Source organism: Erinaceus europaeus, assembly GCF_950295315.1.
Source record: "Erinaceus europaeus chromosome 6 unlocalized genomic scaffold, mEriEur2.1 SUPER_6_unloc_51, whole genome shotgun sequence".
Classification (NCBI taxonomy): Eukaryota; Metazoa; Chordata; class Mammalia; order Eulipotyphla; family Erinaceidae; genus Erinaceus; species Erinaceus europaeus.
In genome coordinates this window covers 378,520-392,916 of record NW_026647160.1, presented here as the reverse complement: position 1 = coordinate 392,916, position 14,397 = coordinate 378,520, and positions in this window count along the sequence as shown.

Genomic DNA, 14,397 nt, shown 5'->3' with positions numbered 1-14,397 from the left:
TAATTTTTTATAAAGACAAAAATTGGGAGGAAAGGGGAAGATAGGGAGAGAGATAAGTGAGAGAAACATCTGCAGTACACCATTACTGCTGGTAAAGCTTCTCCCTGCTTCCCCACCACTGGGGGCCTGGGGATTGAACCCATGTCCTTGCATGCTGTAATGTGTATATTCTCTCTGGCTACCTCTTGTGCCACCACCTGGCTCATTTCCTTTCATTTTTAAATAATGTTTTTGTTCCTAACAATCTTTTAAATTTGATTGGGGGGGGCTTAGATACAAAGACAATGAAAACACCCACACCAAAGCTTCATTGTGGTGGGGGCTGGGCTTGAACTTGGGGTTGTGCACAGAAAAGCAGCAGACTATCCAAGTGAGCTGTTTCCCCAGCACAATGGTTTCTTTCCTGTTGAGGCCAAAGCAGATTCTTCCAGTTTGTCATGGTAGCTTCTTTTTATTGATTGATTTTGTAAGTGCCACAAAGTTTATTACTGGGGCTTAGCAACCATTTTCCTCCATTCTTCATTCCTTTCTGTTTTATTAGATAAGACAGAGAAAAATTGAGATGGAAGAAGGAAACAGGGAGAGCGAAGGATAGACACCGACAGACTTGCTTCATTGATCATGAAGCAGATGTGGAGCAGGAGCTTGAGCCCAGATTCTTGCGCATCAGCTACCATTTCTGGTTATTCACTAAGCAGAAGAGTTGGCTTTATACACTATAGAAATAACACTTTCCCCATAAGACAAGCCTCGTTTGTTATCTCCACTTTACAGGAGGGGAAACCAGGACTCAGAGAAATTAAGCTAAAACTGAAGACCACACATTGGGGATGGTGGTGCTGCCCTTTCTTGAGGCGTTCAAGATGCTCACTGATGCTATTCAGACCTTCCCCAAAAGTTTCTTCAGAATCAGGCTTTCTTTTAGTTATTTTACATTCTCTGCATCTTCATGCTAACATAGTAATATATATATACTTTTATATTTGATTGAATTTTTAAAATAAATTTTATTTACTTATGAGAAAGATAGGAAGAGAGAAAGAACTAGACATCACTCTGGTACATGTGCTGCTGGAGATTGAACTTGGGACCTCATGCTTGAGAGTCCAGTGCTTTATCCACCGTGCCACTTTTATTAACTTTATTTTTACTGCTCAGCTCTGGCATATGTTGGTGCTGAAGATTGAACATGGGACCTTGGAGCCTCAGACATGAAAGCCTTTATGCTGTCCGTTATGCTCTCTCCCCAGCACTTATTTTAGTTCAATTCTTGGCACTACTATAAGACAGAGACAGGTGGTGGTCTGGTGCACCTCTCAAAAATAATTTTTTAAACTTTACAACCTGTTTTTTAATGCCCCTCCACCTCCAAAGGAGATGGGAGCCTCACCCATGCACTATATGAGTAGGGGGAGGGTAGCCTGGCTAGGTCCAATTTTTATTTTCATTCGAGCAAATTTGAAACCATGCTTCAGTCAGACAAAGCTTCCAAAGAATCAGTGATACATTTGGTAAATAAAACAATACTTGGACCTTTTATTGCAATTAACAATGCTTTAGGGAAAGAGTGTTATGCATCTACTTATGGCCAGGGAGCTTTGGGCTTGAAATTGCTGTCAGGACATTAGTAAATAGAAAATAATTCAGATAAAACTGGACATTATGCATCTTTTTTTTCTTCTTTTTTTCAGACACACAGATTCTGAAAGAGACCACACTCAGCACAAGCTTCCTTCATTGTGGTAGACATTGGGCTCAAACCTGGGTTGCAAACATGGCAAAGCCACAATCTATCCAAGTGAGTTATTTCACTGACCCTAATTTCTATTTTTTAAGTTAGGATGCCAGTGACTTTGAAGAATTCATTTGTGTCCAGTTGAAAATTGCATGTTACAAACAATAGCAGTATAAGCATATTTTGTGCTTTTATAACAACATAAAAACAGAATTATCTACTCCAGTAGTGCTTTGGAGATATTTTTCAAAATTTAATTTTAAGAAAGATGTTTATTATGCAAGTATGTGAAATAAGATCCTGAGATTTGAAGTAATTTTCTTTAAACTAAAAAGAAGAGTAAATGCCTAAAGTTCCACTTTTACTTGAGTCCTGTGTTAGCTTATTACTCGCCTTACATCATAGGAAATGATAATCTAGCAAAACAACTTATTGAATTTATTGTCTTAAGGCAAGGCTACTACTAATAATAAAAGGAAAAGGAGAATTTGTCCTACTTTCAAGACCTCAGAAGAACAGCTATATCTGTCTCCTTAAGGTTAAGTTCAACCACCTGCTTGATGATAAACTTTGGGAAAAATCTGTGTTTTGCTTTAAATGTCTTTCCCTCTTTTTATTCCTTATACACACAAAATAATAGGATACTGTCCTCTAGTTGATGTGTTATTTTCTTTTGTGAGAAAACAGTCCTTAATAACTCTATCAATATTGGCTGCCCAGATTATCATGTAGATATTGGCAGCCTTTAATTCCTTTTTTGCATTTTATTGTTATTAATTTATTTATAAAATACAAAATATCAACAAGGCCACAGGATATGATGGGGTATAACTCAACACAATTCTCACCACCAGCTCTCCATATCCCATCCCCTCTACTGAGAGCTTTCCTATTCTTTATCCCTCAGGAAGTGTGGACCCAAGGCCATTGTGGGATGCAGAAGGTGGAAGGTCTGGCTTCTATAATTGCTTCCCCTCTGAACATGGGTGTTGACTTCAATCCTTAGAGGAAATCTCCTCAGTGACAGCAAAATGACTTCACTGAGGTGGAGAGCCTCACTGCTTCTTCTTCCTTGGAATGTCTGGGAATATGGGATATTCTTTCATACATAACTCTATTCACCTCTTGCAGTGTGATAAAATTAGTTAATCTCCAATTGTAATTTAGGCAGAGTCCCGTGAACCTAACAGAATTGTGAAATCTCAGGGAAAACTAGGCAATATTTAAAAAATTCTAGCATGGTGACCCAGAAGGTGGCACAATGGCTGAAGCACTGTAGTGGGGGCTGGGCTCAAACCTGGGTTCCAGATGTGGCACAGCAGTCTACTGTCCAAGTGAGCTGTTTCACTGGCCCTGCTAAAATCTTCCACATTGGTTGATTAGTTAACAAGGGAGAGCCCCTCTTGGTCATACAGAACACCCAGGGTAGAGTCCCCAGTACAGGACCTGAATATACCACCAGGGAAAACTTGAGAGCTGTGATGTCTCTCTCTCTCCATTTGAGAAAGCTGGCCTGGGAAGTGAAAGCTTCTGTAATGACAAAATAAACAAAATAAATATCCTTTATACCATAAAAGGCTGATAATCATATTATTCTTTTATTTATATTTTTTATTTATAAAAAGGAAACATTGACAAAACCATAGGATATGAGGGGTACAACTCCACACAATTCCCACCTCAAGACCTCCGTATTCCATCCCCTCCTTTGATAGCTTTCCTATTCTTTTTTAATATTTATTTATTTATTTCCTTTTCTTGCCCTTGCTATTTTATTGCTGTAGTGATTGTTGCTGTTGTTATTGTTATCATTGTTGTTGGATAGGACAGAGAGAAATGGAGAGAGGAGAGGAAGACAGAGGGGGAGAAAGATATACACCTGCAGACCTGCTTCACCGCTTGTGAAGCGACTCCCCTGCAGGTGGGGAGCCGGGGGCTTAACTGGGAACCTTATGTGGGTCCTTGGCTTTGCACACCATGTGTGCTTAATCTACTGCACTGCCTCTGGACTCCCAGCTTTCCTATTCTTAAACCTCTGGGAGTATTGACCCAAGGTCATTGTGGAATGCAGAAGGTGGAAGGCTTGGCTTCTGTAATTGCTTCCTCACTGAACATTAGCTTTGACTGTTTGATCCATACTCCCAGCCTGCCTCTCTCTTTCCCTAGTAGCATGGGGCTCTGGGGAAGCAGAGCTCCAGGACACATTGGTGGGGTCATCTCTCCAGGGAAGTCTAGTTGGCATCATGCTATCATCTGCAACCTGGTGGCTGAAAAGAGAGCTAGTATACAAAGCCAAACAAAATTTTGAACAATCATGGACCTAAAGGCCGCAATTGTGTAGAAGAGTGGGGGGGTCCTCCATTTTGTAGATAGCTAGTAGGCATATTTTAGTTATATTCCAAAGGGCCTGTGGCTATACTAGTTTTCCTTTTTTTCCCTTAGCCTGAAATCTGCAGGTGGATCCAAGTTATTGTCTGGGGAGATGATGTCATGGCTGGAAAAGGAATAAAAATCTGGATCAGGGAAGAGAGTACCTCCCTAAATTGGGAAAGGTGTATAAATATTTTTGACTGTGAACCTCATTGATTTGGTCTGGGGTCCGTATTCAGCTTAGGTGCCAATGGGACCTCTGCATCCCTGTAAATCTGAGCTCACATTATGTTGTCATGAGTAGGAACATTCCATGCTGCCCCAGTACTGACCAATCTTCCTCAGGTGTAGCATAGAGTATGTTGCCCACCCTCCGTTCTGAGGATGGAGCTTTCTGTATCATTGTTGATCCAAGTTGAGGGCAAGGTCCTATGGGGGCCCAAAAAGGGGTCTATTTTGTTTTTCCTGATAGAAATGACTGGTATCAATGGAGAGAGGGATTTATTCAAGTTCTAGGCCCATCAGGTCTGTTTGGGAATCTCAGGATTCCCCGATTAGGGTCCCAGCTGGTGAAATGGCCTAATAGTGAATTTAAGAGTCATTGTTAGAGTATTCCAGTCTCTTGCCCTTATTCAGATTTTGCAGTCCTTACTTTGCTAAGGTTAACTTTGGAGTGAGTGAGATAATTGTAATAGGAAGTAAGTGAGGAGGTTATCTATGTCCAGGTGGATGCTATTTCATTATGAACTTGATACTGACTCACTACAGACTATTGTGTATTGCTGCTTTCAGATATATATTTTGCCCTAATTTATGGATACATGTGAACATATGATCTATGTTAAGGGACCTGGCCTATATCTAGGTTTTGGGACTTTGTCAGGAAGTGAACTTCTACTAATTTTTGCCTGAGCCTGATAGCTAACATGCAGGTGAACCAAAGGTATTATCTGGAACGATGGTGTCAGAGTCAGAAATAGGACTAGAAAGCTGGAACTGGGCAGAGAGTAACTCCCAAATATGGGGAAAGTATATAAGTATCATTTTACAGTGTCTTTTTCTTTAGGTCTTTTTATTTCCTTGCTGTTTTAGGTCATTGCATACTATTGTGCCCTTTTGCTTTAATGTATATATTTCCCTTAATTTATGGGTACATGTGCACATGTGTTCTGTGTGACTTTGTTAGGAGGTGCACCACTTGCACTCATATATGTGTGGATTCACCACCCATTTTTTTGGGAGGGCTACTTTTTCAGATAGATAGGCAGCCAGAAAAAGGGACTTAGACTTGGAGCTTTCTCTGATACCATGGAACATTCCATGTGGTACAGAGACTCAAACCTGGGTCACATGATTGGCAAGGCACATGTCCCACCCAGTGATCTTTCTCCAGCCAATCTTACAACATTTTTCATAGTTCTCTTATTGTATTTAAAGAAGGGTTCAGTATCACTTCCCTTTTCATAGGGATTTCCATTCTAGGAGATCAAAAGAGAAGATTGGCTTTCACCTCTGAAGTTTCCTATTTTATTTTCACTGGAATATCATTTGGCCTGTTATGATTTGTTTTATATATCCAGAAGATATGCTTTGGGACTGTTTCCATACAGTGGCTATTTGAAACAGCTGAGTAGGTTCTATTTCCTCTGCATTTCTACTACATATACTAGAGCCGTGTCATCTCACACCAAGCATTTACTCATCCTTCCTATGATTAGTAACCATTCCCTTGGTGGCCTCCTCCTACCACTTTAGGATAGAAATAGAATTAATACATTTTACAACTATGTATTTCATTTTCTAGAAGGTAGATTCTGTCACCAAGTTGAAATCTCCATTTATAGCAATGTGTGTTTAATAATTCTATTTACCTATAAGGCACCTAGACAACCCAATAAGTAGACCCCTGAGGGTTTTCTTCCTATGAATACAACTTTTTTAAAATTTGTTATTAATAGTATGTTACAAGATTTTATAATTACAGTGTGTAGTTCTTCACCATGCCTACCACTAAAGTTCTATACGCCTACCCTCTCACCTCCAAAAGAGATCCACCACAGTTTTCACAAATCTTAGAAATGGTTTCCTTGATTCTTCTTCTCCTTCTTCTTCACCTTCTCCCCCTTCTCCGTCTTCTTTTCCAAGTTCATGTGCATCCAACCTCTAAATCCCACATCAGTGAAACCATCAGTAATTGTCTTTTGTCTTTTACTTATTTTGCTATGTGTAGTTAATCATCTCCAGTTCCATTCATTTTGTCTCAAAGGACACAATATTATATTTTTGATTGTAGAGTAGTAATGAATACAACTTCTTGTCTGAAGCCCAGTCAGGAGGAGATATGCTGAGGGGCTGTGCATCTCAGGGTAACCTTTCACATTTTACTATGCTGAGTATCTCTCTACATACCCTCTTTCACTGGGACACACAATCACATATTTTGTTCCCTTTTTTAAAAAAATACTGTATTTCATCTATTACACATAAGAGAGGAGGAGAAAGATATTATCACAGGAGACAAAGGGAGAGACCAGTGAAAACACCAGTTCAGTTCAGGTGGCATCAGGGATTAAACCTGCAACTTGTTTATGCAAGCCAAAAATGCTACCAGCTGAGTTTTCTTCTTGGCCCAGGCATTTTATTTTCATTCTCTTACTCCTTTTTTCTGTATTTATTTATTGGATACACACAGAAACTGAGAGGGTATAAGGGAGCTAGAGAGAAAGAGAGACACCTGCAGCCCTACTTCAATACTCATGAAGCTTTCCCCCTAAAGGTGGGGACTGGGTATTGCAAGAACACATGGAGCCATTTAAGTTTAAACCAATAAGGGATTTATTTAGAAAGTCACAATAATCATGAAGAAGTGGTTCTAGTTAAAAGAACAGGCAAAGTCTAAATTCTGCAATCAAACCACCCAAGATCACCATGTGTGAGGACTAATCTGAAATCCAAACCAACAGAAACATGCTGTGGTGAATGTGACCCAGCCAAGGGAGTGTGCTGCTCTGAACGCCTCCTTTTATGCATTCCCCTCTATGTATCCTCCTCAGGCTGATGTCATCACTTGTATGATAATAGTCCCAAACTCCTGTTGGGGTCACAACAATTCCCCACTTCTGATGATAGACATAGACAAGATGTACAGTGTGTATGAGCATATGAGAAATAAGCAAATCTTCAGTGACTCTAGAGTTACCACTGAAAGCTCTGCCTTCACCCCACAGAGTGTGGACACAATAACTGTTGTCAGATAAGGCCCTCTTAGCCTGAAGACCTGTGTTCTAATATCTCTTTAAGTCCAACACTCAAGGAAGCTCAGAACATAGACTTACAGAGACGTCGCCAACAAAGACTTACAGAGGCTCCTGGGTGGCAATCCTGGCATATCCAGGGTGTTGGACTGCTGCAATGCATGCTTCAGCTCGTTGTGTTCTTGTGAGGAGTTTGCAGAAGAATTGTAAAATTATTTTTAAAAAGCAGAAAGAGTAGTAGACCTGCTCCGAACAGCACTTGGAGATTGAGTCCAGTACACCAGTTTTTGGAGTTTAACCAATATGCCAGATCATCTAAACTGCTGAGTGTCATATTCCTAGCTTCAGACTTGAGTCTGCCCAGTTGTGATTTTAGCTGTTTATTTAGATCATTTATATCTCATCCAAGATGGTCCTTGAAGGCCCCATAAATGAGCTTCTGAACATCTTCCCAAGACTGTGAGTAATTGAAAGGTACTTGAGTAATTCACATAGACTGATATTCTGTGTCACACATTAATTTATTGTGAATCCACAATGCCTGCTGGTGTTCTCCAAGCCAGGAGACTGCAGCCTCAAGGGCGTCAAGACTCTTCAGGATTTCCTGATCAATTGTCATTTGGGCTAAAATCTCAGAGGTCATGTTGTGAAAGTATTCGTTCATCTGATGTGCTGTTTGAACAGATTGGGACAATGCTACAACAGCAGTTGAAGTCATAGCAGCAATTGTAATGGCAATTACAGATGCTATCAATAATCAAAAAAATCTCTTACTCCTACTAATGTGTTCTAAAGCTGTAACAACAGTCAGAAATCGAGAGGAAAGGGAGGGATAGAGAGGTTGAGAGACAGAGAGATACCTGCAGCACTTCTGCACCACTTGTAAAGATTTCCCCCTGCAGGTGGGGACCAGGGTCTTGAACCCAGGTCCTTGTGCACTGTAACATGAGTGCTTAAACAGTGCGGCACCGCTTAGTCCCCTGAATGTGACACTTTGTCGGTTAGGGCCAGGTGTCAGGCTGCGCCGCGGAGAAGAGAGAGAGAGGAGGTCCAGAGCAAGTGGGTACACAAATCTTTATTATTGGATCTGGGGGGGGGTGGCTCAGGCCACGTGGAGTCAGCCGACAATGGTCGTCCCCACTATCTCACCACAGGGCAGGAGTGAGAGAGAGAGAGCCACTATCTCACCACAGGAGGAGAGAGAGAGAGCCCATAGAGAGCAGGGGGGGAGTGAGAGAGCTTTTATTGGGCAATAACCAGGGGTGACATGTGGGGGCAGAATTGGTTGAAGGGGGCACTGCTAGGATTTTGCGGGGCGTGGTAAAACCTGGGGGCAGAGACTGCATCAGTATAATTCCTCAGCATCAACACTTCTTTAACAATGAAAAGAAATTCTCTTGGCTAGGTGTGAAAGAAAAAATAAATAAATAAACATGCATTTACATTTACTCAGTGGAAACACACAAGCATGTATACATTTATATTACCTGTATTATTTATTTATTTATTGCTCCAGGGTTATTGCCAGGGGTACATGCTTGCACCACAAATCCACTGCTCCTGCAGACCATTTCCCCGATTTTTCTGCCCTTGTTGTTTGATCATTGTGATTATTATTGTTATTGTTATTGTAACTGTCATTGCTTAGTCAGAGAGAAATGGAGTGAGGAGGGGAGAGATGGGGAGAGAAAGATAGACCCCTGCAGATCTGTTTCACTAAATAAATAAAAGTGCATTTACATTTACTCAGTGGAAAAACACAGGCACGTATACATGTATATTACCTGTATTTTAATGTGTTTATTTATTTGTTTATATATATTAACTTATAGCCTCCAGGATAATTGTCAGGGCTAGGTGCCTGCACCACAAATAAACTACTCCTGCAGACCACTTTTTCCACTTTTGCTGCCTTTGTTGCCTGATCTTTCTTGTGGTTATTATTAGTATTGCTGTCACAGTCTTTACATAGGACAGAAAGAAAGGTGGGAGGGGAAATACAGAGGAGGGAAATAAAGATATATACCTACAGATCTGCTTCACTAAATAAATAAAAGTGCATTAACATTTATTCAGTGGAAACACCCATGTTGGAGCTCGCGTGGGTGGTCTCTCAGCTAGAAAGGTAAACTACCGAATTTCCATCACCAGTTCAAGAGACTACATGAAAAGAAAGAAACTCGGGGAGGATTCTGCTATGAACACACTCGTTTATTGAGGGGAAGGTTGGGTTGATATAGAAGGCTAGACAAAGAACAGTTTTCACATATGTCAGAATTCACAGGTTTCTTAAAGGTCAGCATGCCCCTGTGGCAGGGGTTGGTATGACAAGATTTGATACATAAAGATCAATATGATTAGTCTCTCCTGTTGCAGGCATTTAATTATGCAAAGACATTTGTGAGAAGAATAGGGGTGAGATAGAGAAGACATCAAAAGGGCTACAGGAAATGAGATCTTGGGGGCTTCTCACTTGTCCGGAGCTAGGAGTGGGTGACAAGATGTGCTTTTTATTTGTGATCAAAAGGTGAGGTGGAATGTGTAAACTCTGAGTGAATGAATCTTAAAGTATGCGGCCATATGGCCTGCAGTTTGAGGTTTCTGTGTGCTTGAGAGTCAAGAATGGAAGAACTTAGTCTGAGAGATGGTTTTTCCCATTCTCTCACCTCAGTTTAGAGATGAGCGAGTATGTTCTCAGACCTCCATCCAAGGATGGGAGAAGTTCTCCCTAAGTTATATCAAGCTTATTATAGTCAGGGCTAAGAGCCTGCACCAGGAATCAACTTCTCTTGTAGACCATTTTCCCCAATTGCTGCCCTTCTTGATTGATCATCTTTGTGATTATTATTATTAATATTATCACTCAGCAAAAATTTTTTCAATCCCTTTTTTCACTGAGAAACAGGCATCAAACAAAAGAGCAAGACAGGGAAAAAACACTTTTTCTTTTTTAACAGTAGTGAATGAACAGCTTCTGGGAAATATAGGTTCTGAACCTGAAAATTGTCTGTCTCTGAGTCCACAGGAGGATCCACTACCCCAGGCAGACCTTGTGCTCAGAGTAGGGTGTTTTTGCCAGTCATAGGCCTGCACAGCACACTGTAGATTGGGAGGGCCTGATATCCAAATGTTACATTGTTTATTGTTTGTTTGCAGTCTGTGCTCAACAGGATATTGAAAAGACTCAACTCCTTCCCCTACACCAAGAGAAAAAAGAATCTTCACATCCTCAGAGCAAATGGAGTGTGTGTGGGGGGGAGGGGCATGTGTGGGATGCTCATACCCAGTTGTGTGTGGGGAGACATGGCAGAGAAGGAAAGGGGGTGAAGGGCAGAGGAGACTGTCTGGGGGGCAGGCTGCAGGCAGGGGAGCCCCTGAGTGTGTGCAGGGCTGTGTGGGGGTGGTGGTGGGCAGTTAGGGCTGGTCCCCCTTGTGGATGGTGAGATGACAGCTGGGCTGTCCCAGGGCCCCCAGGGGTAGAGGGCAGCAGTAGGCTGGTAGGAAAGTAGTACAGGGAGACACAAAGTAGATGACAGTTGGGTAGCTGGGGAACAGGGGGTAAAGGGAAAGGGGATCCTTGTAGAGGGGGCTGGAGTGGAGAGTGGGTGGAGCTGGAGTCAGGCAGATCCTAAGAATCAGGGACTGACAGGTCCAGATACCTGCACCCATCCACTGGATAGCAGCTGCAGCAATCTGATCAGCAACTCTGGATTTCTAGGCCAAGGGCCTCATGTGAGTCCCTTCAGAGAAGAAGGAAAAGGAGGAGGAGGAAGGGGAGGAGGGCCATGGTCAGCAGGCAACAGGGTACACAGGGGCCTCCACTATGGAGGCCTGAGTCAAGGCAGCCACCCACAAAACCCGGGGCAGCTCAGGGCACCCAGGGACAATGGGGGTGTCTTTGGGGCGGGGGCTGTCAGTCAGTCTGTCAATCAGTGCACATGGTTGGACAGGGACCTGACGGCCATTGGCCCCCAGCCCTGGGATATCAGACGCCAGCCCCGCCCCTGGACACGAGACACTCTGTCCATAGCCCCTGGGCCCTACCCACCTGTTCTGGCTTTGGCCTGGGGCTCTGGCTCTGGTGGCTGGCCACTACCCCTCAGGTCAAGTTCGGGGTGGGGGTCATGGCCTCCCAAGGGGTCAAGTGGATGGGCAGGGTCCCATGGCCTAGCAACCACGGGAGCCCTCTTTGATGCCCCCCCCCGAGAATTCTGTGCTTAGGTGCACTGACACTGGGCAGACCAACTGCCCAGCCACTAGTTCAAGCGGCAGTGCACAGACCCCAGTGCCATAGCACAGAGGGACGGAAAGACTGAAGGACAACGCTAACTGATGATGGACTTTGGCACTGACAGCAAAGAGAGGAAAGGAGGAGGTGAAGCCAGGAGCCAGGGAGACCAGGCCACAGTTTCCTCATGCCTGCCTACCTTCCTGGATGCCTGTATGCTGCCTCTGTCCAGGTGGGTTTATCAGTTCCTCTCCTCTCCTCTCCTCTCCTCTCCTCTCCTCTCCTCGCCTCTCCTCTCCTCTTTGCTTCTCTCCTCTTGTCCTCTATTCCTGGTGCCCTGCTCACGAGCTCCAGCACTTGTGACAGTTCTCCAGTGACAGCCTACCACATCCCCTTAACACCCTCCCTGCCCCGGATGTGATCCAGCTCACAGGCTCACAGGCTCACCCAACCCACACCCACACCCCCCAACACATTCCCTGGATCAGCCCCTCAGCCCTATTCAGCTGAACTGGCTACTTTGCAACCTACCTGTGCAGGCTTGATTGTCTTCATCATTCAAGGTTATATCTCCTTTTGTACTTAGCTTGGTTGATTGGTGGATGGATAGTTGGATGGATAGATGGATGGATGGAAGGAAGAAAGGATGGATAGATGGATGGGTAGATGGATGGATGGATTGATGGATGGATGGAATTCTTCTTCTAGCATTTGCCCTTCTTCCATAGCCAGTCAACAGCTTCAGGTTGAGCCTGATGTCTGCTTGTTGCTGGCTTTGAAAGTGACTGGGATCCATGTGGATTCAGTCGGCTAGGAAGGATCGTCAGCTTCCCCAATAAATGGGTACTCACGGGATGCACCACAAGAAGGTCGATCCAATGCAACCCATGGATGGATGTAATGATGCACGGGTTGTTCAATTGGTTTTGTAGAGGCAGAGAGCCATCTAGGGGTACTTGAGACCTCTGGCATCAGAGTCCTAGTCTGCTGTCGAATGTAAAACATTAACACCTCAATAAATAAATGAATAAATAAATTAAATAAACTAGGTTAAAAAAACATGGTGTCTTTGCCCTTTCTTGATATGATATGCTGTGAAGATCTTAACAAGGAAAGCACTGTCCTGAGCAGCACCTTTAAATGTTGGGATATTTCATTTTCTTTTCTTTTTCTATTCTTTATTTTTTTACTTTCAATTATCTTGATTTAGTGATTGGAATAAATAGTCAGTAATTGAGAGGGAAGGGAGGGATAGAGAGTTTGAGAAACAGAGAGACACCGGCAGCACTTCTGCACCACTTGTAAAGATTTCCCTCTGCAGGTGGGGACCAGGGTCTTGAAACCAGGTCCTCGTGCACTATAATATGAGTGCTTTATCAGGTGAGGAACCACCTGGTACCCTTAATGTGGCATTTTTTAGCAATGAAAAGAAATTTTCTTGGATAGGTAATAAATAAATAAATGAATAAATGAATAAAAGTGCATTTACATTTACTCAGTGGAAACACACAGGGACATATACATGTATATTACCTGTATTATTGATTCATTTATTGATTGAATGCGTCTAGGGGTTATTGCCACAGCTCAGTGCCTACACCAGGAATCCACTGCTCCTGCAGAACTTTTTCCCCTTTTGCTGCCCTTGTTGCTTGATTACTGTGGTTATTAATATTTTTATTTTTATTATTGTTTTTGTTGTGATTGTTACTGTCCTTGTGGAGAACAGAGAAAAATTGAGAGAGGAGGGGAAAGAGAGATGGGGGAGAGAAAGACAGTGAAGATCTGCTTCACTACATAAATAAAGTACATTTACATTTTACTAAGTAGAATCACAAAGGCATGTAGTATACATGTATATTACCTGTATTTTTTATTCATGTAGTCTTTATTGGTTTATTTAATTCATTTTTATGTATCCATTTATTGCTTCCAGGGTTATTGTCATGGCTGGTGCCTTCACAACGAAACCACTGTTCCTGCATCCCACTTTTTCCCTTTTGCTGCCCTTGTTGCCTGAACTTTGTTCTTGTTATTTTTTACAGTTGTTGTTATTGTTACTGTTGTTGGATAGGACAGAGAGAAAGGGAGAGAGGAGTGGAAAGACATAGGGGATAGAGAAAGGTAGACCCCTACAGATCTACTTCACTAGATAAATAAATGTGCATTTACATGTACTAAGTGGAAACACCAACACACATATACAGGTATATTACCTGTATTTTTTTCTCTATCAGTTTGTCTTTCTTTCATTATTTCTTTCTTACTTTCTTTCTTTATGTATTGCCTCCCGGATTATGGCCAGTGCTTGGTGACTTCACCAGGAATATACTGCTCCTGCAGACCATTTGTTCCCCTTTTGCTGCCCATGTTGCTTGATCATTGTTATGGTTATTATAATTATTGTTGTTCTTGTCATTACTATCCTTGCATAGGAAAGAGGGAAAAGGAGAGAGGAGGGGAAACACAGAGTGGGTGAGAAAATTATCCCCCCTAAAGATCTGCTTCACCCTCTGTAGAGCAACTCCCCTGCATATGGGGATCTGGGGGCAGACCTCTCATTCTTCCACCTGTCCCCTGGTTATAGGCCACAAGAGTTTAACCCTCTGACATACTTCCCAACCTCCCTGGATTTACTTTTTTGCTGCAATATAACCTACCTGCTCTTGAATCCTCATTATCCTGAGGATCAGTCCTGAAAAAAGTTACATGACATGATACAGGGTGATCTCTGGTATGACAGAGCTCCTGGAACAGCAGCTGGGATTCTGGAGCCAGGGCATGGGGCACCTATCCATCCACCCTCCACG